Source organism: Urocitellus parryii, chromosome 1, assembly GCF_045843805.1.
Source record: "Urocitellus parryii isolate mUroPar1 chromosome 1, mUroPar1.hap1, whole genome shotgun sequence".
NCBI lineage: Eukaryota > Metazoa > Chordata > Mammalia > Rodentia > Sciuridae > Urocitellus > Urocitellus parryii.
The window spans coordinates 47358456-47385893 of NC_135531.1; positions in this window are offsets into that span (position 1 = coordinate 47358456).

Here is a 27438-nt window from a genome sequence, read left to right on the forward strand (position 1 = left end):
TTGAGTTTTGCAGGCCATAAGTGAACCACTACCACACCCAGCTGAATGAACAATTTAAGAACAGACAGAGAAGAAGCCTCTGTTCCTGCCATCATCGTCACAATCGAGGGCACATAAAGGAAACCACCAGATAATATGAGAAAACTAACATTTCTCACAGCAAACGTCTTCATCATCCCTGCAAACAATAAAATCAGAAAGTATGGGAAGAAATGTTTAAGAAAGTAAGAGATACAACATTCAGGACTCTGACATATATTTGCTTATTTATAGGAGCCACTGCTGGCAGAAGTCATTCCTCTAGGTCTTTCCAAAAGAGGAACCTTCCCAAGAACAGCAGCAGCAATTACAGTGGGTGAGGTTCTTTGACACGGTCAAAGAGGAACCTCTTCAGGCGTGGTGGGACCCCACAGGCTTAGCAACATACCAAGGGTACCTAAGTACTGCAGGACTGAAGGGACATTTGCAAAATAATCCCAAGTCTCCTGAGCAGCCGAGTTTCAGGACAAAAGCTAAAATCCCTAAGATCTAGTTCTTCTTCAGCTTCCAGATTACTGTGAGAGGGCAGGCCCATCTCCTGGGTCCTGAGTGTTGCACTTCCTGGATGTCTAAAAACCTGCCAAAATTATATGACAATTTTTGTGTCTATGAACAGGTGTTCATTTTTCTGAGAAAAGTTCCACACCATTCATCAGTGCTTCAAAGATGCCCTATAATCCAAAGATGCATTAAGGACAACTAAACCAAGTAATTCTTAAGTTCCTTTCCAGATTCCAATCATTACAGCAAGTTTTTCTGGTTATAAAAGTAATGTACATTCATTGTAGAAAATTTGAAAATGTGGCCAAAAAGGAAAAAAAAAAAGCCATCTTTAAAAATATACCACAGTTTTTATCTTTATCTCTGCTGTTTTACTTTTCTTTTTATAGATGGTGTTAATTCTATTTAAGGTAAGTGAAGTAAGTTCTAGGAGAAAAAAAAAAAAAAAGTCCCAAAATCACTGTCACTAACATAAAAGGAGAAAGTCAGCTAAGAATCTAACTTAGTGAAGATGTATTGTACTCTGCTATTGTATAGTAAAGCCGTTAGAAATGAGAAGTAGAAATTTTCTCAATGGGATCTCTGCTTATCATGCAGGTCCTTTCATAAAGCTCTAAAACAATAACTCTGTACTTATATTTAAAATGTGACCTTTATTTAAATACTTACCATGTAAAACTTCCCGTACCATTCTTTATTGTTAGAATATGTTCTTTCCTAAAACTTCAGCTTGCCAAGGTAGAATATAGAGAAATTTCTTATTAGATTCATTAAAATGCCAATCTGTAACACCAATATTACAGAATATTGAAGGGAATCAAAGATGTGGATTGTGACCAATTAGCAGTGAGACTGCTGATATCATTACAATTTTGATACAAGATTACTACTTTTTTTTAATATCCGGGTGTGACAAGTCTATTCCATAGAGGTTTACTAAAAGATCTGTTCATGTTCTAGGCACTGTGCTAGGTGCTACTAGTCTAACTGAGATCATATACTTGATCTAATTCTTCCCTTGAAACTAGGAGTTAAAGTAAAAAAGAAACTAGCCAGTTTCTTCTAATCTCCAGTCCTATGATTCATCTTCTGATTCTTTGCTTCATAGTCCCATACTTGGTGTTTACACGAGAGCAAGAGAAACATAACCCCCACAAAATTCCTTATATCGTCTTTTTGAGAACCAGTGAAAATATCAGGAGAATGTTGTAATAGCCCAGAGCACTCCTTGTGCTAACCTGGCTATTGGATAAGACAAGGAGAAATGTGACAGGAACAGCTCTGTGCCATTTCACATGAAGCACAACATTTAATGGCCTCACAATGAATGATATGCTGCACTAGGCCATGTAAAGTAAAAGATACGCACTCTGTTCTAAAAAAAAAAAAAAAAAAAAAAAAAAACAGGAAATAATTTGAAAGAACAGCGCACACAGCATTAAGAAAGATGAAGCACCTGCAGACCATGATGTTTGCCTTATCGGCAGAAAATGAAACTGAACTACAAAATAAGATTTAGGGAAGCATGAAAGATGGGGAGTAAAGAAATCGTTTTGTGAGCAATCCCTGGGTGGAATTGCATAAGGTAAGGCACAAAAGCAAGAATAGCACATATAGTTTCCAAACTGGGAAATAGCAGCCCCAGGAACCACCCCACTGGTATTCTGTGGGCCAGGCGCCCCCTACAGGAAAAATAATAACATTAATTTGCACAGGAATGTGGTCTACAAAAGGAGTTTCAACTCTCCACCTGGAAGTCTGCATCAGAGTTGTGCTCTGTAGATCATCATCACTCAGTAACATGGAAATCAGGAGGAGATGGTGACGCTCAGATGGACACCGGGGGATAGAATTTTAGGGAAACACTGATAAATTCTCTGGAGATGTTAGGCTGGAATGTTTGTCACCAGCACATACATTTACGCGTACATTTACTATTTATTTACTAGATTTCTAAATTTGGGTTTGCAATCCAAAATCTCTCTAGGGAAATATGTGTATAGGAAATGAGCTGCAATCTTGTAAACCTGACTTTTCCCTGAAAGTTTATAAATACAGCCTCCTAGAAGGAATCCCTCAAATCTGCAGATCACAACACATGGCACAAGTTCATCATTCACTAAGACAGAGGCCAGCTTCTTCTCAGACCTGGTACTGACCAGGTTGATGATTCACCATCATAATCCAGGAACTGAAGCAAAATAAGGGTGAAAACCCAGAACATTGAATTGTGTCACTTAAACCAGAATACCTATCTGGTTCTAGAAAAAAAACCCTGTGACCTAGAAAAAATAAACACTGCAAGTATATGAAGAATATAATAGTTAACTAGCATCCTTTAAAAATTGTATTATGATACCTCAACAGGAGAAAATATGCCATTCAACCTAATTAGAATACTTCTTTTCTACTTATTTTATGTTCACCTTTTCCAGATACCCTGCGATAAAAAGCTGAGTACTGTAATAAAATGAGAGGGTTTGTAATACCTATAATGCTGTCTCCATTTCTAATCATTTGGCCTCTCTCTGGCTGACTTGCCGTGGTAGACTCCTTCATTCACACTACTGGGAATTTTGTTTATTAATATTCATTGAGCACAGATGATAATATAGATACTGGGCTTGACACTAAGGACACAATGAACAAACTCATCCCTATTTGTAAGGAGCTGTTGAGGAAGATAGATAAGCAAAGAGGGAACTAAAGTTCAGTATGATAATTGTCACCCTCAGGATGAGAAGAGGGTATGAACCTCAGCCTTGAGGGAGGTGGGATCAAGGAGGGCATCTGCTCAGAGGTAGTATCTCAGTAAAAAAGAAAAGGGATTAGGCACACAGGAGAATGGAAAGAGTCTAAGCAGAAGCATCCTCTCTTCAAAAACTTGGAACCAGTGAGAAAATGGTGCATACAAAAAAACATATCTAGCTCCAGATAAAGAGAAGATCCTGGAAAGGTAACCAAACTACTGATGATTCTTAAGTTCTATCAAGGAGTTTCAACCCAATTCTGAGAGCAGTCAAGAGTGACTGAAGGGTTTTAAAGATGAGAAGGGTTTTGTCATCTGCAGGAAAATGGAAAGGACTTAAGAACATTATGTTAAGCAAAATAAGCCAGACTCACAAAGTCAAAAGTTGTATGTCTTCTGTCCTATATGGAGACTAGAGAGAAAAAAATGGAAAAAAAAAAAAAAAACATAGCAGGTAGAATCTCATGAAAATAGAAGGGAAGCCAATAGAATAAAGGAAAAGGTTCAAGAGGAGGGAAGAGAGGAGAAAAAGGAGAGGTACTCCCTAGTACCTTGGAATTGAACAAATTATGTTATGTCCTGTGAAAATATGTAACAATGAACCCCAATAACATATGTGATAACAATGAACCAATAAATAAAAAATAAAGATGAAAAGGGGCAAAAACCAAGACTCTAGTGCTGTATGCGAAATGGATAAGAGAAAGCCTGACGAAGAGCAGAGAAATAAGCGAGAACATTGCAGCAGCAACTTTGGCAAGAAATATGAAGACCCAGGTCTTCAGGCACAATGGTGAAATGTGGAGGGACAGAATCCACCAATCCACCTGGAATGGAAGTCTGGGGCATAATTCAAGATGACTCCTGAGTTACCTTCACTGAGATGCAGGAGGAAAAGCAGATATGAAATGAAAAGACGAGCTCTCGGCTGGGCTCACTGAGTTTAACCTTAAACTTGACTCTAAGAAATCTAAGGCTGTCCACTAAATGACTGATTTTAAAAAAGATCTGGACTGGCCATGAAATTATCTGTATATGGGTGTTTCTTGATAGCACCGGAGTGGGCAAGCATGCAGTTAGAGTGTGTGAAATGAGAAATGAAGCTCTAGAGACATTAGTCTATTAGCATTTTCTAAAAGAGATGGAGAAAAGATCCCATCACCTTAAAGAAGGAGTCTAACCTCTCCCAGGACACTGGAATGAGTAATCCATTTCCTCAGCTGACTTTTAGCTGAGAATGAAAAGCAAGACCTTGGGAGCTGGTGAGTCAGGCAAATGCTGATGGCAGGGGCAGAAAGAAACAAAACAAAGATAGAAAGCAGGGTGTCCCACATTGGTTCTAGAAAATAAAGGATAAAACCAGTAAAACTGGGATTCTTGAGCAGTCAGGCAACAACTCAAGGTCATGGACGTCACTTTACAGAAAATAAGGATGTGCTTTGTATGACTCCACAACTCCATGCACAGATCATTCTAGTCTCACAGGCTATTGGCTATCTGACCAAAAAAAATAAAAAATAACTAACAGAATTATCCAGCAGACTCTTTATTCTCAACCTTGGCTAAGTTCCCACTGGAAAGTTTTTAAAAAATGCCAGTGTCCAGATGTCTTGTGGACCCTTGTTATTCAAATTCTGGTCCACTACCAGCAGCATTAGCATCTGTGGGAGTTTGTTAATGATCTCAGGTCCCATACCAGACCTTGAATCAAAATCTGCACTTTTGTAAATTCCCCAGGAGATTTACATACCCATTAAAATTTGAGTCACATTGCCTTAGAGTCACTGGAAGGATTTGTTTAAACACAGATTTTTTTTTTTTTTAGGTCAGGGGCGGAGCTTGTGAATTTGCATTTCTAACAAATTCCCCAGTGCTACCAAGGCTGCTGCAGATCTGAGACTGTGTTTTGAGAATTTCTGCCATAAATCAATTAAATTGGAATCTCCCTGGATAGGACCCAGGCACCAGTATATTTTAAAGCTCTCTAAGTGGTTCTAATTTGCAGCCACAGTCGAGAACCGCCGGTAAAGGTACTTTTATGCCCCTGATTACATAAATAAGAAAATGAATATCAGAAGCAATTTTGCTATCCTCTGAACACCAGCTTAAACTTATGACTAAACTGTTCTTTAACATAAGATGAATTTTGAATAATCAAAAAAGAAAAAAAATGCTGCTTCATCTTTAGATATTCATTCCCACAGAAATGTTCAGTTGTGGTTGGAAAAAAAGGTCAATTTAAGTAACCACTATCTTAATCATCACAAAACCATCAACTGAATTTATTAACTTCATTTTCTGGTGATGGGTTTTGGTATTTTAGGGATCATCTATGTTTTTTAAAATCATGACATTTTAAATGGAAAGAATGCAGTGTAATAATGTTTTCCTATCAGCCTGCAAAACCCAATCTTTTCTTTCTTCTGCTTTGAGTTTATTTTTACTGGGTGTTTTTTTGTTTTTTTTTTTGTTTTTCCTTCCTTTCCTAGGTTCTTGAGGTGGGAGTTTAGGTTGCTAATAGACACTTTTCTTCTTGTTTAATGTATGCATTTAATGGTTTAAACTTTCTTTTCCACGCTGCTTTACTTGATGTCCCACTGTTTGTACTTCATTTTCTCCTTTATTCAGTTCAATTGCTTTATTTCCCTTGAGATTTTCTCTTTGACCCCTGGATTATATAGAGGTAGGTTTGCTTAGTTTCTGGGTGTTTGGAGATTTTCCTGTTGTCTTTCTTCTATTGATTTATATTTTGAGTTCATTGTACTTAGAGAATAAATAAATAAATATTTTAAGATGGGTTGAGATTTCTGTATTGCTTAGGATCCAGCTTCTATTAGCATCAGTCCTATAGCCACTTTAAGAAAATGAGTATTTTGCTGTTACTGGAAGGAGTGTTCCCTGTTATTAGATGAAGTTGGTTGACGATGTCATGGAGTTCTTTTATATTCTTTTTGAGTGAATTTGCTTTTTTTTTTTTTTGGTTATACATGACAGTAGAGTCAATTTTGACATAATTATACAAGCATGAAATATATCTTGTTCTAACTCAAACTTGAGTACTTCTCTTTTCCCTTCCCACTCCCCTCCCCTGTTGTCTTTCCTCTATTGATCTTTCTGGTATTCACCCATAGTTATTTTTTAATTAATTTTTTGTGTATATACACAGTGATGAGATTAACTGTGCTAAATTCACATATGTATATAGGAAAGTTATGTTCGATTCATTCTACTGTCTTTCTTTTTCCTATCCCACTCCCTTCCCTTCATTCCCCTTTGTCTACTCCATTGAACATTTATTCCTTCCACCACACACACACTTATTGTGGATTAGCTTCCACATATCTGAGAGAACATTCACCCTTTGTGTTTGGGGGATTGGCTTATTTCATTTAACATGATAGTTTCTAGAGCCATCCATTCACCAGCAAATTTTACAAAGTCATTCTTCTTTATGGCTGAGTAATACTCCATTGTGTGTGTGTGTGTGTGTGTGTGTGTGTGTGTGTATGTATGAAGCACACCTAGGTTGGCTTCATAGCTTAGTGATTGTGAGTTGAGCTGCTATTAACATTGATGTGGCTACGTCATTGTAGTATGCTGATTTTAAATCCCTTGGGTATATACCAAGGAGTGAGATAACTGGGTCAAATGGTGGTTCAATCCCTAGTTTGGGAGGAATCTTTATACTAATTTCTAGAGTAGTTGCACCAATATGCTGTCCCACCAACAGTGTATGAGTGAACCCTTTCCCCACATCCTTACCAACATTTATTGTTACTTGTATTCTTGGTAATTGCCATTCTGACTGGAGTGAGATGGAATCTCAGTGTAGTTTTAGTTTGCATTTCTCCAGTTCCTAGAGATGGTGGACACTTTTTCATATATTTGTTAACCATTAATATTTCTTCTTTTGAGAAGTATCCATTTAGTTTCTTTGCCCATTTATTGGTTGGGTTATTTGGTAGGTGTTTGTTTGCTTGTGTGTGTTTGTGTGTGTGTGTGTGTGTGTGTGTGTGTGTGTGTCTTCATCTTTTTTTTTAAGTTCTTTGTGTATTCTGGATATTAACACCCTATCTGAGGTGCAGATGACAAAGATTTTCTCCAATTAGGGATGCATCACAATACCAGATCTTAAATTATAACACAGAGCTATAGTAACAAAACAGCATGGTATTGACACCAAACAGGCATGAAGATCAATGGAATAGAAGACAGAGACAAATCCACATAGAAAGAGTCATCTCATACTAGACAAAGTCACCAGAAACATACACTGGAGAAAAGATAGCCTGTTCAAAATGATGCTAGGAAAACTGGAAATCCGTATGTAGTAGAATGAAAGTTAACCCCTATCTCTCACCCTGCACAAAACTCAGAGTGGGTCAAAGACCTAGGAATCCCTGAACCTGCTAGAAGAAAACATAGGCCCAAGACTTAAACATATGAGCTCAGGAAGCGACTTCCTTAACAAGACTCCTAAACCACAAGAAGTAAAATAAAAAATCAATAAATGGGATGGCATCAAATTAAAAAGCTTCTTCAGAGCAAAGGAAATAATCAAGAGTTCTTTTATATTCTTGGTGACTTACTGTCCAGTTGTTCCAGCAATTGTTGAAGGGTAGGTGTTAAAGTCTGCAACTGTAATTGTGGATTTGTCTGTTTCTCCTTGCAGCTTCATCTGTTTCTCCTTCCACATCTTCAGCTCTGTCCCTGACTACATGAAGAGTTGAGTCTCCATGTCTTCCTGGTAGAGTAACCCTTCCACTCTCACATGATGTCCTTTTCTGTTGCTGGAAATTGCCTTTGCTCTGAAGTCAATTTTATCTGATAGTAATATAATCACACCTGCTTTCTTTAATAAATGTTTACATGATAATATCTCACAAACAAGCTACCCCTTGAAGATATAATTATATGATTGATATATAAATTACCTGGTTGATATACAGATAGGCTAGATATACTAGAGAAGTCTGTACAAAAATTTCAACATCAGTTTTTACTCATACTTGGAAACTCAAAATATACTTTTCTCCTATAAATGTAAATTACGTTTATGCTCTCAGTTTCATAAGCTGTCTGCTTCCTGATCATTTGACATAATACTACAAACAATCAAAGCCACTTACAAAGTTTTGTGAGAGGTACTAAGTGTTCTACTAAAAAGTTTTTGATGTTAAATATTTAAATAGCAACGAGCAAAGCTGTAACATACTTTTCTTCAAATATCAGTAAATTCAAGAAGCAGATTATACTAATTACAATCACTGAGAAGTTACACATCATGAACTCAAATTTCTCTTTATGAGGCTTAATGTAGTCTAACGTTTTACCCCATGGGAGTTACAATATGGAAAGAGACATAAAAGATTGGGGTTGATTGGTCTACCTCGCAGCAGGGCCTGCAGAATGCACCAAGTCTTGAAAGGCTGCCTTGCTATCTGATAAATTTACCTCTGGGCTGTTGCTATATTTGAGAGTGGCAAATGAAAATCTGGGAACAACAATCTTTAGAAAAAGAAACCACAGATCAGGGCTACATGAATTCCTTGAGCACTAAATCAATCTTACTACTGAAAAAGAAATTAGGCTCCTAATCAGCCAGCTCTGAGAAACCAGCTAGCATGAATACAAGGCACTCGCATCTCAACATTCAAACATACAGTACCATCTATAAATGGGTAGCACAGTGTTGCAGTTAGCTTTTCGTTACTCGAACCAAAGTACCTGATGAGTACATCTTTGAGGAGGAAAGGTTATTTGGGGCTCACAGTTTCAAAGGTTTCAATCCATAGACAGTCTATTGCTTCGGGCCCAAAGTGAGGAAGCTCTTCATGGCAGAAGGGCCCCACTTGTAGGAAAGCTGCTCATTATTATCAGGAAGCAGAGAAAGGAAGAGGAAGGGACTTCAAGGAAAATGAACCCTTCCAGAGCACACCCCCAGTGACCCACCTCCCCTAGCCACCCTCCACCTGCCTATAGTTACCACCCAGTCAGCCCATTCAAACTAAGATGAACTGACTCTGCTACAGTTCTCATAATTTAATCATTTTACCTCTGAACTTTCCAGCACTAATAGCAGATTTTTCGAGTTCACCTCATATCTGAACCTTAATACACACAGAATGGAGAGGTGAGACAAGACCCAGCAGTGGTCAGTCTAAGAGACAAATTTACGTCAAAATTGTTATGTGATGTCAGCTTAGGAACCAACTTCCTCAAAAAGACTGCTAAAGCACAAAAAGTAAAATAAGAATCAAAAAACGGGATGGTACCAAACAAAAAAAAAAAAAAAAAACCTCCTTCACAGCAAAGGAAACAATCAAGAACATGAACAGAGAGAGAGGTGCCACCTGCACCTCAGATAGAGCTTTAATCTCCAGGATATAAAAAACACTCAAAAAACTTAACCCCTTCCCCCCCAAAAAGCAACCCAAACAATACATGGGCAAAAGAACTGGACAGACACCTCACAGGAGAAATAATATGAATGGCCAACAAATATATTGGAAAAAAAAAACAATGTTCAATATCTCTAGCAACTAGAGAAATGCAAATTCAAACTACACTGAGATTCCAAACTCACTCTAGTCAGAATGGCAATTATCAAGACTACAAATAACAATAAATGTTGATGAGGATGTCGGGGAAAATGATCACTCATATGTTGCTGATGGGGCTGCAAATTAGCGCAACCACTCTGGAAAGCAGTATGGAGATTCTTTGAAAACCTGGAATGTAACTACCATTTGACCCGGTTATCCCACTCCTTGGTATATACCTCAGGGATTTAAAATCAGCATATACAGTGACATAGTCAGAGTAATGTTTACAGCCACTCAGTTCACAAGAGATAAGCTATGAAACCAACCTAGATGCCCTTCAATAAATGAAAATGGAATATTATTCAGACACAAAGAAGAATGCAATTACAGCATTTGCTGGCAAATAGTTGGAACTGAAGACTATCATGCTAAGTGAAATAAGCCAGTCCCAAAAAACCAAAGACCCAATGTTCTCTATAATATGTGGATGTTGACATATAAGGGCTGGAGGGGGGAAGAATAGAAGCTCAATGAATTGGACAAACGAAAATGAAGAGAATGGAGGGGGGATAGGGTAAGGAAAGACAATAGAATGAATTGGGCCTAACTTTCCTGGGTTCATGTATGAATACATGAGCAATAAAACTCCACATCCTGTGCAAGAAAGGGCACCTAATTAGAATAAGTTATACTCTATGTATGTACAATATGTCAAAATACATTCTACTGTCGTGTATATCTAAAAAGAACAAATAAATAAAATTTAAAAATTGTTATGCCAAAGACCAGATCCCACTTTGGGAACTTGATCGTTTCCTTCACATCTATTCGTCAACTACTCTATTTCAGGTACTGTGCCAGGTAGGGTAAGGGGCTACTAATATGACTCTTACTTAATCTCAAGGAAATTTAAAAATTAGTTGATGACTAAAATGTATAATAATGAAAGACATGGTAGCATGTATTTCTACTACTAGGTCTCTCAATAATGGGGTTATCTTACAAAGTCTCTGAGACAATCCCCTACTAGTTTTGGGAACCACCAAGAAGTAGCACTTTTTAGGGACATTTTCCTGGGGTCACTAATCTGTTCCCTAAAGTAGTTCATGCTGGTAGGCCGTAACTGTAATGCTAAAGTTTGCATTAAGATACAAATGTCATATATGAAGAAGAAGTGAAGGATTTTCTTTTGCTGAAGGTTTAGCATCACGGTGGTTTACTTTCATATGAGCTACGTCATAAAAAAAAGAGACCCTGCTGAAATTTCTCCAAGATACTCCACAACAACAGGACAGTTTCCCCATCTGGGCATTTCTCCTGCCAAATGATGGAGACCAAATGATGGAAAAGCTGTTTCTTCTGGGTTCAAACCAGACCTTCTCTACCACTACCACAAGGAAACCCAGAGCAGTAAGTGTATCTAACATTTCACTCACGTTTTGTCCCCACTTATAAAGCTAGCGGCTTGTGACTTATCCTCATATTAGAAACCCTCTTATCTGACATGTTCAGAATAGGTGGTTGACTCATTTATTAAATAAATGTATTAAAGTCAAGAATCTTCAAAAACAATACCTTAAACATTCTTTATAGATGAAAACATTTCAATGCATTTAGCTTGCTGCTCTTTTGATGTAGGTCTTTGCTTTGAATGTGAATCTGCTAGTTAGATTTCTACAATGTCTTTACATAAAGCACATCCATTGTGCATCATCCATGATTTCCAAGTTTTTGTCATTATAATAAAGTGAGAGATTAAGACACTTGGAAACAATCTGAGTTAACCCATTATTCCCATTTCCCCAGTCTTTTATGATAGGCACACCTACAGCTAGCTGAACCACAATTTTTCTTTAGCAAATTGACTAGCATTCTTTTAACTTTTCATATAAACACTTCTCTTAACTTGTGAATGTCACATTAGTTTACTTAATAATCATTTACTCTATTTACATAGTATAATAGCAGTGCGACTATCATCAAAAGATTTGGAACTCCTGGTAAACAGCCATCACAAGGGGACCAGAAGCGCATGCGTGTACTGAAAGACAGCCTTCTGCAGTGTCATAGACATTACCATGTAGATTTTATGGAAAACACAGTGTCTGCTCATCTACTCAGATGGAGATGGGATAAGGAATCCACTCTTCTTTCTTGGGCTTGTAACTCTTGTAAATTCCTGTTCATTTAGAAAAGAATCAAACAAATAAACTGCAAAAGAACCTGTTTAACACCTCCCCCGACATTACAACTAGAGAATGACCTTAATCAAAAGGCACAGATCTAAACAAAAATCTACAGGGAAGGAAGCAAAGAATTCAAGGCAGAAAACAAGGGTGAACAGAGAAAAATTTTTCCTCTGCATTCTTCTGAAGAAAAGTCATGTATGAATATAACATTACTAAAGTAAAAAGAGAAAGATACTACCTTACCAAGTGCTGTTCACTGCCACTCAAGTTACTGCCCACAGCTCCCCAAATCATCAAAGATGGGTTGCAATAAGATGACCTTGAGAATTCCTCTCAGGTTTCTTTGCACAAACCTTGACAAGTGAATGACATTTTTAAAGAAAAACCAGCATACCACATGGCTGGTTTGGCAAGTTTATAAAGTTGTATCAAATGCAATCACCAGTTTTGAGATTTAAAAAGCATTTTTAAATGCCTTATAGTACACAGGCAAAAGGAACAAAGTGAGTTCAGTGTCTCTAATCAAATAAAAAGCTTTGAAGAAGTAGCTGGCATCAGTAAACATGTTCTGACTGGACAATTTAAGCAGGGCACCCATTTAATACTACAGTGGCTCCTCCATAGCTACATTCAATCTGCATCACAAGGATCCAGAAAACGTACTCATTCTAAAAAGTACCTTAGGAACTCTTCAAGAAATAGCAGAAACTAGTTCATTTCCTTAGTGACAGAAGAGAATTAAGTCACCCTAGAAGGGGCAATGTGATTTTACCAGTCCCACAAAATGTAACAAGCAACTATAGATACTAAGCAATATTTTCTAAACAAGTAGCATCCTCAAGGATCATTTGCAACAATGATAAAACCAAGTAGAAGACCTTCCTTCTTGCATTTGATCTCCATAGACACATATTCTCCGTAAGTTGGGAGACACTTGTTTACATAAAATAAAACTCCAGCTAGTGTAAAATGTGTGTCAGAATACATGCAAATGATATTTTTGCAGAAACTGTACAATAATAGAGGTGGCCAATGTGTGATTCGTCACTGGCCATTTTTAAGCTCCAGCCCATTATGCTGACTACCATTATAGTTATTTAAGCATGAAATGTTTGCCATCATTTTTATTCATATGCTTCATGGACCATTTGCTGTCAGCTATAAAACCATTTACAAGGTAATGGAGTTTACAGTTGAGAAAAACAAGAAGCCTCCTAAACAATCTCAGAATATTGACTTAGTGTCAGGCAGGTGGCATGAACTTAAATTGAATGTGAAACTGGAGTAAAAGGTGACTTTTTAACAAGTACTTTCTTAAAAATAAATGAGCGAGGGCTTTGCAGATGTTCAGGTATTGTTTCCCCTTTAATAAGAAAGAGCTTAGCCATAGAGGGATGAGAACTTGGAAATAACCTGCAAAGTCTTCACAGTTCACACACCACAACTGGAAAAATTGGGCAAGACAAGACTAATGAGAAACAGAATACCATATCTCACAACCATGCCTTCTACTAGAAATGTTCTATTTTCCAATAAACATAAAAAGTAAGACATTTCAAAAAATCTGTAATGCCTACCATGTGCGTGCAGGCACCATTCTAGATACCACAGAGGGATATGAAGATGACAAGAACTTAGTTTTAAGATAAATACATGAATAACTTTAGCACAAAGTAGACTACAGCAGTGCTACAAACAAAACGTATTCATGCTGTAATATAAAGCTCACCAGTTGTCAGTTAGGTCCAGCCAAGAGAATGAGATCCACCCCAGTGCTGCTGTGTAGGGGAGGCGCCCCCTGCAGGCCTAAGAGTACCACTGCATACATATGCTTCCTCCACTACCTGGAAGCTCTTTGAAGAACTGAAGTTTTTATTTATTCTGGGTTTCTAGCACTTAGATAATATCTAGAACATAAAAAGAAGTTATTAAGTGTAAAATGAAACAATTTAAATTAAATTTCCTCCATCAAGAATTGGCCACTATTCCTTCTTCCCCTTTCTCTACATGCATCTGTTCATGTTTCTAACACATGAAATATAAAATTTCTAAATATAAAAATTCTCTCCAGCTAAAATGCTGATTCTTCATTATAGAAATATCTCATTTACCTCAAGTTTTCACCCCAGGCAGAAATGTTATAACTTTTCTCTGGATTTTTCTATAATTCATATCCTTCAAGCTTCTAAAATGGTTTGAAATGACTAGGTTCTTAAATCAATTGTTGCATCTAAGTCTCATTTGACACTACTCCCCAAAAAAGTTTTGTTTGATTATTGCTATGTGTAAACGTTTGCTTTTATGTATAAGCTCCCAGAGGAAACCATTTGGCTCCTTCATGAGGCCTCCAGCACCCTCAGGAAACATCCACTTACTGATTTAACAAGAATTTATTTAGCATCAATATTGTTCCTGAAGCTAAATAAAATATTGATTAAATGAAATCATATTTCCAGAGATGTTTGAAAGATCCTTAGCCTTTGCAAACACTTATCTCTTCTAATACGGTGCTGTTTTGCTCAAAGGCTGCTGGCACCCTGACTAAGACTAACTACTCCATTTACTTTTTGCCTTAAACCTTCAAGTACTGTCTTTCTCTGAGTCATCTGCCTCCTGGATAACATTACAGACAACACAGACTGATAAACCTTTATCCATGCCTTATCTTACATCAAAGAGAGTATAAAGTTGAATGAAAAATAGTAAGCTTCTTTATGATTCTTCCTTAACTTGTACACAGGAGATTCCTAGATTCAAAATGCAAAAGTCCTTTTTTTCCCCATGAAAATTTCATGTCTCTTCATTTGGTCCTTCATATTCCTAACATAGCAAAATAAAAACAAAATGGAGAGAACACTAACTATTCAGCTTTTAGCTCATTGCTGGATGTATAGTAAAGACTGGACCAAAAAAAAAAATAGTTAATTATTTTTAATAGTAATAAACAGGCAAAAAGTTTGTTAACTCTAAGGAATCTTGTACATAAGTGGATATTTTGTTTCACAGACAGTTCTCATGTAATCAGAGATTTCAAAAGTCAACATTCAGAAAAGTTTATTTTAAAAAATTTAAGAGCCACGCTGGGCGGTCTGTAGTGGGAATTTTACATGCATTCATTTTGAAGTTTCTCATTTACAAGAGATCATTTGTGTTTCCTTCAGAGAACATAAAGCACGTTTGTTACTTTCAATCACATGTCAATGGTTTCATTCTCGACACCATGACCATCCCAACAAGAACATCAGCAATCACAACAGGATATGAGTATCTCACTTGAGCACTTCATAGTCACCAGATTGCATCATGTGTACCTCATATTTCTGAGAATTCACCCTCCAATCTTATAGATTGCTAATTTTCATATTAAACTAAAGCTGCTGATTCACCTAAGAGAAAACAAAGAAAGAACATGTACAATTATCTTTGAATCAACAGCTGCTATGCCCACTGAAATATTCCCCCTGTCTCACATTGGAACACCATCACTCTGCTTTTGCAACTAAAAGGAGATTGTTCTAAATGCAGATGATGGCAAGGATAAATCATCTTACTTTCATGTCTTCCCCAGAGTGATTTAAAGGAAAATGTTTTAGAAAATGTTTATAACATTTAAATTTGGGTGTTTTTTTTTGAAACACTAACAAAATCCAATGTAGAATGCTTATAAAACTCCTTGAAGACCCCAAAACACAACAAAAATGCCAGGTCCAGTATAAGTGAATTAAATATATCTATGGGAATTCAAAATAAAGACAATTTGCTCTGATAAAAAAAAAAAAACTCTGGAGTAAATTTCAAACAACTTGAGTGATCCTAGAAATCATTATAATCTCTCACCATCTGTGTCTTCTGACTTCTCCATTCCTAACTTCTGTTCAGTTTTTCTCGTCACAGCCCCAAAGTGAAAAGCCTATTTTAAAGGTTATCCTCTCTTTTCCCACCTCTGTTGGGCAGACTTCCCTACTATTATAATAGCAATTAAAAATAATAATAACTCTAGCCTACCAATGACTGAGATTGTTACAGATCTCCTACTGGACCATCCTCTGGTTAAATGTTTGAAGCTCAATTAAAATGCAAATTAACTGTAGACTATATAGTAATTACAGCAATAGCAGGACAGGAAAAAAAAAGTTTTGTCCAAGAATGCAAATCTTTGGAACTGTAATTAAATGTGTAATTGTTTCTATTTTACAGAAATTTCTATGACCTGGAAAGGGACCAGGAAATCCTAGCTAAAATGGTGTCAGATTAGTATATTGCAATCTGGCGGAGAAAAGTCACCGTAAAGACACAACAGTTTTAACCATGTATCTTTTATGTCCTGTCACTGAGCTAATTTTTCTTGAATTGTTAAATTGGGTGGGTTAACATAGCAAAACCCTTTTAGTTCTTTTGGGAAAGGTTCAGGTCACTTGATGACCTTCAATAATTTATCAATGAAGAAGAAACATGTCTTTACATATGTTGAGAGATGACTTCTAAATAACAAGAGATCAATATTTGCATGTTTAATATGGGTGTGTAGGAACAGTGTACATACAGGGCTTTAGTAAGATATATATGTCTGTAAAGAACATATGCTTATTCATATGGCCCCCATTTCACATGACAGTGGCTGGCGGTGGGGGTGCCAGGAGGATGTACAATTGGAATGAGAGAAAACCAACAGCAATAAGAGAAGGACAGAAGGCACAAAGCACTGAAGGAGTCATGAGAGGCAGATGATTATAAGTCATAATGGTACAGAGATCAGTTTGCATTCTGATGATCTCAGAGAGGCAAAAAGCACAAGAAAGGAACAGAAGAAATTAACAATTGCCAAAAAATTAAGAAAAAAACACACCTTACAAGAAATGACTGTGGCAGAGAATTAGTAATGGTTTATCAATATGGAATAAATCATATTTATATAAAGCTATACATTCCCATGGAATATCTATAGAATAACCAATGGGAGAGTGTGGACACACAGAAAAAGCAATGGCATCATGATTTCTACAAATGTTCTTTCTCCCAATATATTCATCGTTACTGAAAAATATGATACAAGTTGATAATATAGACAGACAAATTGTAAGAGCCCTAGCAGGAAGAAAGAGTCTGAATATTTTCTTAAGAACAAAATGTTCTGCACTATCTTGAAGGGATGTGAAGTGGTATCAAAAATTGTTAGAATCCTTTTGCTGCATCTCTGTTGGCCCAAAGAACAGCATCTTTAATGAACAATGACCTGGGTACTGCTTCAACATCTTGACATGGCCACAAACCATCTCAAAATTGCTGACCTCCATCAGAAATTGATAGTATTGATTCTAGTCTTGGACATTTTCAGGAAAATGGAAAAGAATTTAACCACTTGTTTTTCTTTAGCTCTAGTTTTAAAGTAGTGATATTCTAAAAGTAAAAGCCAACAATATACCATAAATTAAGTGTCAAGCTACTAACAATAGCTATTAGGCAAGTAATATGTGATTCCATTTACCCATAAGAATCTTTACACTAGAATAAAATCCTTAGAGAGAGATGAAGCTAATCATCAGGAAAATCTGGAAAACCTTTCAAGAAAAAAGGCCAGAAAAGACAGGTTTTTAAATTTCAATCTCACTAGTCATCTAAGAAACACAAACAAAATCAGTGAGATTCAGCTACAAATAGTAAAAAAAAAAAAAAATCATAAGATGCAAGTTGAGCAAGCAGACAATGAAACAAGCATGCTTACAGAGAGTGGAACTTCCTTTTTAGAAAACAATCTGGGAAAAGCCTTTGACCTGACTGCTTCACAGCTGGGAATCTATTCTGAGTAAATAATCTAAAATTCAAATAAAAATGTATGTAACCAGATGTCCCCTGAAACATTGCAGATGATACAAAGAAATGACTAGCAATGTAAGAATGGTTAAGTAAATTATGTTATATTTATAATAGTACATACATGTTGTAAAGAGTTTTTAATTACACAGGAAAACACTCAAAATACTAAGTTGAAACGCAGGACTTCACACTTTATGCTAGATGTGATGTCAAACTCATGCATGTGTGTGTGAGTGTGTGAATGTATGCTTTCACAACCATGCACACATTTGAATATTGCATTCTGAGATCACTATCTCTCTAAAGACACACATTGTTTTTCTAATGACAAAAACCACATTATTTAAAGAATAAAAATTTCATAGTTTTCAAATAATGCTATGCAGCTAGAACAAAATATCATTTTGGACTTATTAAATTTGGTTAACAATAAGTGAGAATTATGAGCTTCCAGACAAGGTCTAGGCATAGTAAAGTACAGCCTATCTTAACTACATGCACATTATCCATTTAAACAAGCTGAAAGCCAACCATTTTGGGATATCAAATAACACTTATGATTTAGATATATTTGGTACATGAAAAGCAAATCATTCTTTGTACTGAGCCATGCCAAGAATCTTTATTACTTGTAAACTTCAGACAAAGCAGAATCTATTTGAAACAACATAAAACACATTTTTTGCCAAGATTCTATATAGATCCTACAGTTCTTCTAAACAAGCCTAAACTTAATGTTTAACTTAATTCTGACCACTAAACATTCATAACCTTTTGCTGTCAAGAGATGTAAAATCTGTTTCTCCCAAGTCTATAGCTTTTAGACTTCGTTGCTGTGTAAAATGTTTTTATTTCTACACTATAGATGAGTGCAAAATCAAATGAAAGGTCTTCTTTCTCTTCCCCAGGAAAAGATATTACAAAGACTAGTATTGTCAATGAATTGACAGAAATTATTTATCAATACCAATAGAAATGGAAAAGCTTTTAATTTTTCTCAACCCTAAAACTAGTTTCCATGATTATGTTATCATCAGAACAAAACTAATTTTGAAATGTCTCCTCTGTTTTGTGATGTGGTCCAAAATGGGAATGGATCTTTGTTTGACAATAGACACTGATGGGCACTCTAAAGGCTTCCTGATGATACAGGAGATCTTTTCTCCAATTCTTGCTTTTCTCTCTTTGGTCACGGTCATTTCTAAGAGTACAATTTCCTTTTCTTATAGAAAAAAAGACTATTTCTAAAATTAATCCTATTGAAGCATGATCAGAACAATTTTTGAGCATAAATTCCCAATTTACTTAAAATAACTTTTCTTGAAATTCTACGCAGAAGTGGAATACCTGTGCTCATTTTTACTGTGTAACTGCATGACAATGTGTTCATACAGCACTTTATAAAAGGTAATAGCATTCAAATCCAAATACAAGACAATTTTGAATATAAAGAATTAATCACATCAATTTGGAGGGATTATTGGAACAAAAAAATGACAATTAAATGATACTTGATTTCTACCTCCTTTCTAAGGCAATTTCCAACTTTGGAAATATAACTCTGGGGAGTGCTATTAAAATGGCTCAAACAAATTTAAAAATAATTAAAAATGGCTCTATAATAAATTTTTAAAGCCAAAGAATTTTCAAAAATCTCAGTTATTTAGAGACATTGGATCTGCAGAATTTTAACATATCACATTTACTAGTTGTTTTTTTCATTTCTTGATGCTACTTGTATTTTCTCATTTTTATATTAACTTTGTATAACCTGTTTGAAATAATTGAAAGACAAAGTAAGTAGCAGATAGCTCATTGGCCTATAATTTCTTTTATTGTTGTTTTGTTTTTCTTTTTGGTGTTGGACTGGGGATTAAACCCAGCAGCACTTAACCACCCACTCATATTCCCAGCCTTTTAAAAATATTTTTATTTTGAGAAAGGCAAGTTTTCAAAAACTGAAAATTTGTTCACATATCAATATTTTTACAAATAAACTTTAAAACAAATGAAGAAAAAAGAATATATGTAGCTGAGTGGGGTGCCACATACCTGTAACCCCAGCAGCTCAGGAGGCTGAGGCAGGAGGATCGTAGGTTCACAGCCAGCCTCAGCAAAAGTGAGGTGCTAAGCAGCTCAGTGAGACCTTGTCTCTAAATGAAATACAAAATAGGGCTGGGCACATGACTTAGTGGTTGAGTGTTACTGAGTGAAATCTCCAGTACCGCCCCCCAAAAGGAATATATGTTCATAAAAGAAGTGTATTTTTAAACCATGCAACTATTGTTATTATTGGCATTTAAATTTTTTAGGTAAATTTACATGTAGGAAAATGCATAAATCCTAACAGTACAGTTTCTACAAATGGATACATGTCTGTAACCCTCACCCATAGGATGACAAAGAACATTTTCATCTCCTTAGAAAATACCCTCATGTCTATTTAGTCTCTTTTTAGTCAATCTGCCCTCCCAGTGGCAATATTTTTTTATTTTTTTTAAATCATGCATTAGGGGCTGGAGGTGTATCTCAGTGGTAGAGCACTAGCCTAGCCTGTGTGAAACACTGGGTTTGATCCTTATCACCACATAAAAATAAATAAATAAAAATAAAAGTATTGAGTCCATCTATTATTAAAAATATGTTTTTTTAAAAACATGCATTAGATTTGCTCTAAAACTTCCTAGAAATGCAATCATACAAGTGTATTCTTTTTGTCTTGGTCCTTCTACTCACCCATCTCATGTATGTGTGTGAGATTCATCCATGTTGCTACATGTGCCAGTAGTTCCCTCATTTTTGTTACTGAGTAATATTCTCTTGTAAAACTGTTTCAAAATTTGCTTATTTATTTTCCTATTGATGAGTAGGTAGGTATTTATGGATAAGCTGCTATGAACATTTTAATAAGTCTTGTGTGGGATAAATTTTTACTTCTTGTGGGTAAATAGTGGATTGCTGGATCAAGGGAAGGTCATGCAATCTTCTCAAAAAAAAAAAATACAAAACTTTTCCCAAAGTAATTATAACATTTAACATTCCTACCAGCAAGGTATGAGAGTTCAGCAGTTCCAAGTCCTCACCAATATATCTTGTTGTCAGTCTTTTTAATTTTGGCCTCTCCAGTATATATATAGTGCTAGCTCATTGTGGTGGTAAATGTCTTTTACCAAAGACTAAGATGCTGACCACTCCTTACTGTGTTTCATTGGACATTCATATAAATACCTTTGGGAAGTGTCCCTTGCAATATTTTCTCCATTTTATTGAGCTTTTTCCTAATGAACATAGAAGTTTTGTATTATATTATATTGATTCAAGTCCTTTCTCAGATATACTTTACAAATTTTTCATCTGTTAGTGGCTTGCTTACTCATTTACTTAATTATGTCTTTTGGTGAGGAATCTACCTTTTCAATTTCTATGGTTATTTCCTAAATCCTGTCAAAAATATCTTGACCTACCACTAATTTGAAAAATGGTATACTATATTTTCTTCTAGAAGTGCTAGAGTTTTAGCTTTTACTTTTAGTGTTTTGATTCACCTTCAATTAATTGTGTGTGTGTGTGTGTGTGTGTTATTAACTAGGGGATGTAGATTCCTATTTTTCCCATATGGATAGCAAATTATTTTTATATCACTTACTAACAAGACTCTTCATTCTTCATTTAATTGCTTTGCTGTCTTGAAAAAAAGTTATCTTATAAATATGTGTCTATTTATGTACCCAGTTCTATTCCCTTCATTTATTTGTCTATTCTTATGTGAAAACTCACAACCTTTGATTGCTGTATTTTTATAGCAGTCTAGAACCAGGTAAAATTGCTCTTATTTTCAAGATTATTTTCACTATACTAGATTCTTTGTTTTTACATATAATTTTAGAGCAAGCTTGTTAATTACTACAAATTAAAAGTTTCCTGGGGTAAAGATTAATTTTAACCAGTAAACTAATTCAGGAAGAATTAACATCATAACAATATTAAGTCTTCTGATCCATGATCATGGTATATCTCTCCATTTATTTAAGGGTTTTTTAAAATTTTTTTCAGCAACGTTTTGTAGTTTTCAGTATAGAGATTATGCATGTATTTCATTAAATTTATTCCTAAGAACTTTTTATTTTCTGCCACTATTATAAATGAAATTTTAAAATTTGATTCCCAATTGTCCATTGTATTTGTAAATTTGATTAGCTTTGTATTGACTTGAATGCTGAGATCTTGCTAAACTCATTTATCAGTTCAAGTCATTTTTTAAGCCAGTCCTTACAATTATCTATGTTCACATTTATGTCATCCATGAATAAAGGCCATTTTATTCTTTGCATACTGTGTACTATTCATTTTTTTCTTGTGTTAGTGTTGAGCAGACTAGTAAATAGGGGTGTGAGAACAGACATTATTTCCTTATTCCCAACTTACGAGAAAAGTAGTTTTCCACTGCTTATAAGTATGATGTTTACTGTTGAGTATTTTTAATATGGCTTTTACCAAATATCCCTACAAATAATTCTTTGCTGGGGTAGGAGTAGGTACTGTCTTTTGCACTGTATGCTGTTTAGCAGAAGCCCTGGCTTCTTCCAACTACATGGCAACAGGTAAAACTTTTCTCCTGGTTGTCATCTCCAGACATAGCATAATGTCCCTGTGGTCAAAGTTATCACCACTTGAGAATCACTTACCTAAACCAGAAATGGGTCAGGCCTAGACACAGAACATTCTAGCTGACTTCATCAGAGAGATCTTCAGATGGCTTCCTGGGTAGAGACTTGGGTCTTCTGAATTGTAAGTGGACTTGCTTGATTCATTGATTCAGACCCCTTTGCCTATTGATTGATATGCTATCTCAGTCTGTTTGGGCTGCTATAAGCAAACTGGGTACCTTGTAAACAATAGATATTTCTCACACTTATGGAGACTTGGAGATCCAAGATCAAAGGACCAGCAATTCTGTGTCTGGCAAGGTTGTGCTGCCCCATAGACGGTACCTTTTCACTGTGTCCTCTCATGACAGAATGGCAACTGAATTCCCCAGGATCTCATTTAGAAGTGCACTACTTGCATTTGTGAGGCTTAGTTAGTTTTCATGATCCAATAAGTTCCCAAAGTTTCTACCTTCTACTACTATCATCTTAGGAGTGAAGATTTCAATGCGTGAATCTCAGAGGGGCACAAACACCAGACCACAACATAGGCTCTGCTTCAATGTCACAGGTGTAGTACTTACGTGAAACAGGAATGATGGAACATAGGACCCCTAAGATGCTGCAGTATCCCCCTCAAAGGAGTCATTCTCAGGCCTCCAAGCTTTCTGTGTCTATCAGAGATAGAATAGGACAACAGCAGCCTTCTTCATCAACCTTATTTGTCTTACCCAAACAATTAGAGCCAAGACCTTTTCTTAACTCCAATATAAGGTTATTACAGGGGGGAGAATGACTTAGTAAGCTTGCTTTTTAAAAAAGAAAAAAGGCTACATGGTTTATACACACTTTAGCACAAATGCTTTTCAAATGTAACAAGTTTGACAAACTCAGAACAATCTATTTATTTACGTTTATTGGTTCTTTTAGGTTTTACATGACAATAAGAGTCATTTTGGCATAAATATAAAAACATGGGATTATATAAATGATAAATTTACTTATAATTAATTATAATTTTCTCTAATTCAGGACCAGTACTTCTCCTTCCCCTCCCCTTCCTCCTACGCCTATTCCCTTCCCTCTACTAATTTTTTCTACTATTATATAGGTTTTTTTCATTTGAAAAATGAAAGGTTTTCAACCAAACCTTTCTGTGTAATTGCATAATAAGTCAATGTTTCCCAACCTCTCTGCCACATGCTAGTGGAAGAACTAAAATATTTATGTACTAAGATAACTTTGTATACTGGAAAAATATACATGTTTTTGTTTTTCAAATAGCTTTGTCTTGATAAAATTCAGAATATATATATATATATATATATATATATATATGCAAATATCAAACAATTATAAAAAATATAAATATATATATTTGCTTCTATGGGTTGAACCCAGGGACACTTAACCACTGAGCCACATCCCCATCCCTTTTTATGTTTTATTTAGAGACAGGGTCTTGCTGAGTTGCTTAGGGCCTAGCTAAGTTGCTGAGGCTGGCTTTGAACTCATGATTGTCCTGCCTCAGCCTCTCAAGATACTGGGATTACAGGTGTGAATCACCATACATGGAAAATTTATAGTAATTTTCAAGTGACTTTTTCTCATGAAATATTTTCTTCACACTTTATAGATACTGGAGCCATTTAAAAAAAAATAAGGTTTGCAAAGTTTTGTGACATTAGAACAGATCAGGAACAAGGAACCTAGGCAAAATGCAGAAATACAAAGTAATAGAAGCTATGATCATCAAGAAACATGAATCATTTGATAGTTTTCTAAGATCCAATATGAATAGAACTGGTTAACAGAGATGAAGGACATGTACTATGAAACCAAAAATGTTGTGAAAAGAAAATAAGCAGTTGGATGGAAATTAATAAATCTAGAAGTGTATTACAATGTCCAAGTAAGTTATAAATGTGTACATCATCTCAACTTCATCACCAAAATGTTTTTAATTCAATCTTCTTTGGGGAAATTAATATTCATGAGATTGTACCTCCAAACACATAATAAAAACAGAATTCCAATTACTGAAAAACACTGTAATAAAATGGCTGAAACTATTCTATAATGTGTAAGTCCACCTTCATACAAAAATCTAAAGCATTTTAATTCATAAAACAGAATTTCTATTCCAAACCATTTATATAGGAAATGCCATTAATAAGATTTTCTTATGGAAATTTGAACACAATATAGCTTCAATGTATGCTTAATTTGACATATCCAAAGAAGAAACATCTTCAAGATGTTCCAAGTAGGAAGCCCACTCCAGTTGCAAATGACTTATGTTTATGGATGTGATTAACTGTAAGCACTTTCAGCCTTAGAAAAGGATTTTCAGCTAATTCAAATGTACATCTAAAGTGAGGCCTCCTAGAGGATCATGTTCTTCATGTTCTTATACCTGTATTCCAGATAATCCCTCTACTTGGGTAAAAGCTATAAATTCTTTATTTGGACATAGTTCATGTACAGTCTAACAATTCCTTTTCATCTTGAAGTCAACAGGTATCTACCAGTAAAGTCAAAATAGCTTATAGGTAGTTTCTGGTAATTGAGCCCAGAAAATTCATTTACATCAAATGTATTATTTTTCCATAATACCTCCTATTTATTATTAACTACCTAACATCAATGTGTTTACCTAAAAGATTAACAAAGTTATCTACCTTTATAGCCATTTAGAAAAGGAAAAATCTTTCTACTCATTCCAAAACAGATTATAAACACACTCCTAAATTAATTTCAAACAAATGTACTCTTCTGCAATTTGATTCTGGAAAAACATACACAGTTGAAAATTATACAAAGATAATGCTTAAATAATAACTATGGAACAACACTTACTATATCTGGATACCCAATTAGGTGACTAATTATTTCAAAAAAGCAACTGCACGCCCAAATAGATACTCACTAATTTCTTTCCCACTCCAATCCCTTAACTTCCTCCTGTCCACATCAGTTTTAGCTCTCATATCATTTTTTCTCTATTAAGAACAATTTGTTAAGTGGTTTTATCTCTTTTATTAATATGTGTAATTCAGTTATGATTTCCTGTCAATTTCCAGTGAGGATGACTGGGACAGGTTATTTGGTCCTTCATTCTCTATCTTTGTGACCTTCACAAATCAATAGCATAAAGGAAATTCTTGTTATTTAATTATATCATCTATCACCTTAAGTAAACATAACTGCCAGGCATGGTGGTGCAATCCCAGCAGCTCAGGAGGCTAAGGCAGGAGGATCACAGTTAAAGTTCAGTGTCATTAATTTAGTAAGACTCTGTCTCAAAATAAAAAGCAAAAAAAAGGGGGGAGGGGGCTTGGGATGTGGCTCAGTGACTAAGTGCCCTTGAGTTCCATCCAAGAAAGAAAGAGGTCGGGGAGGGAGGAAGGGAAGAAGGGAAGAAGGAAGGAAGGAAGAGAGGGAGAGAGGGAGGGGAGAGAGAGAAGGAAAGAGGAGGAGAGGGGAGGGAAAGGGAGGGAAGGGTGAAAAGAAAAGACCCCCAAATTACCCAATGGATTCAAGCACAATGTAATTCTGCTACATTTCAACAGTCACCATGGAGCTTTTAGTTCTCTGTTTGCTTACTCTTTTGAGGTAATACTACTTTTTTTAAAAAGAAAAAGTTAACTTTTAAATTCCCATTTTAATATTAACCATAAAACTGTGCTTTAACCCAAGTAGAACTATATATTTTTAAATTAAATACTTAGCACATAAGCTCCAAAAAAAAAATAAAATTGCCAGTTTTTTACTTCCTAAAAAGAAGTTGAGCTGCAAAATAGTCTCAGCTAGCATGATTTAATGCTACTCTTATCAATTGGTCAAAAATACCTTTAAAAACAAAACTAATCAAGAGCTGATTCCATAATATAAAAGGAATAGAAAGATTCTAGCTTTGAAAAGGGGAATTCAGTATTCCCATGACCTACTCATATTTTGCTTTCAATTACTTGGCTCAGAGACAGAAAACTAAGAACACATCCTTCTGTCCTTCACCAGGAAAGAGGCACCCAGAGTTCTAGATTTTGAAATTGTGCTCTGAGGCAAATCTTTTTTCTCCAACCATTCAACCACCTTTAAAAAAACAAAGTGAGCAGAAAGTAGTAGGGCACACATTCCAAAGAGTTAGTCTGCAAAGGTAGAAATTTTTGTGGGTTGGATGGGAAACAAAGGTAAACAGGACACAAAGGAATAACCTTGATACACTAGGAATTGTAGATACCATGTAAAATTGTTCCTCACTTATCAAAGAATCCAGATGCAGGAGGTGAAAGATGGAACAGCAAATAAGAAGATACCTTGAATAAATATTGCTGGTAAGAGGGCATTGTAATGGATTCTAACCCGCCAATAAGCATTCAAGTATACACGGGATATTAAAGGTTTCATCACCATAACAGGGAAAAGGAGAAAGAGAGAGCTGGAACAAGGAAAACCCATTCAACCTGAATATCCTTGAGGCTTTATTCAAAACTGAATAGAAAAAAAAATTATAAAGCACAGAACAAGGGGAAAATTGTGTTTCAAAAATTCAGAACAATTATCTAAAAAAAAAATTTACTATACAACCCCCACAGAAATTCAGAAGACCATTTGATATACTCAGTATTAAAAAAAATGGTATTTGACCATCATGAAAACAAAACAGGATAAAATAGAGAAGGCAGGTCAACAAAAATAACGGACAATGGGTGAAATGAAAAGAGAGAGAGCAGTATTTTTTTTTTAAAAAAAGACTATGAAGAAACCACAAATAATGTGGAAGACTTAATTGATACTGCAGCAGTGGATTTAAGAATTATTTTACTATTTTTTAAAAAATCCCAGGAAGACAGGAGGAGGAATGCATGGCAGAGAAGAAAAAAGTCAGAGAAGGCTAACATTAGCTCGTCTGCCCTCTGAAGGAGCCGAGAGAAATAAAAGGGACAATAATC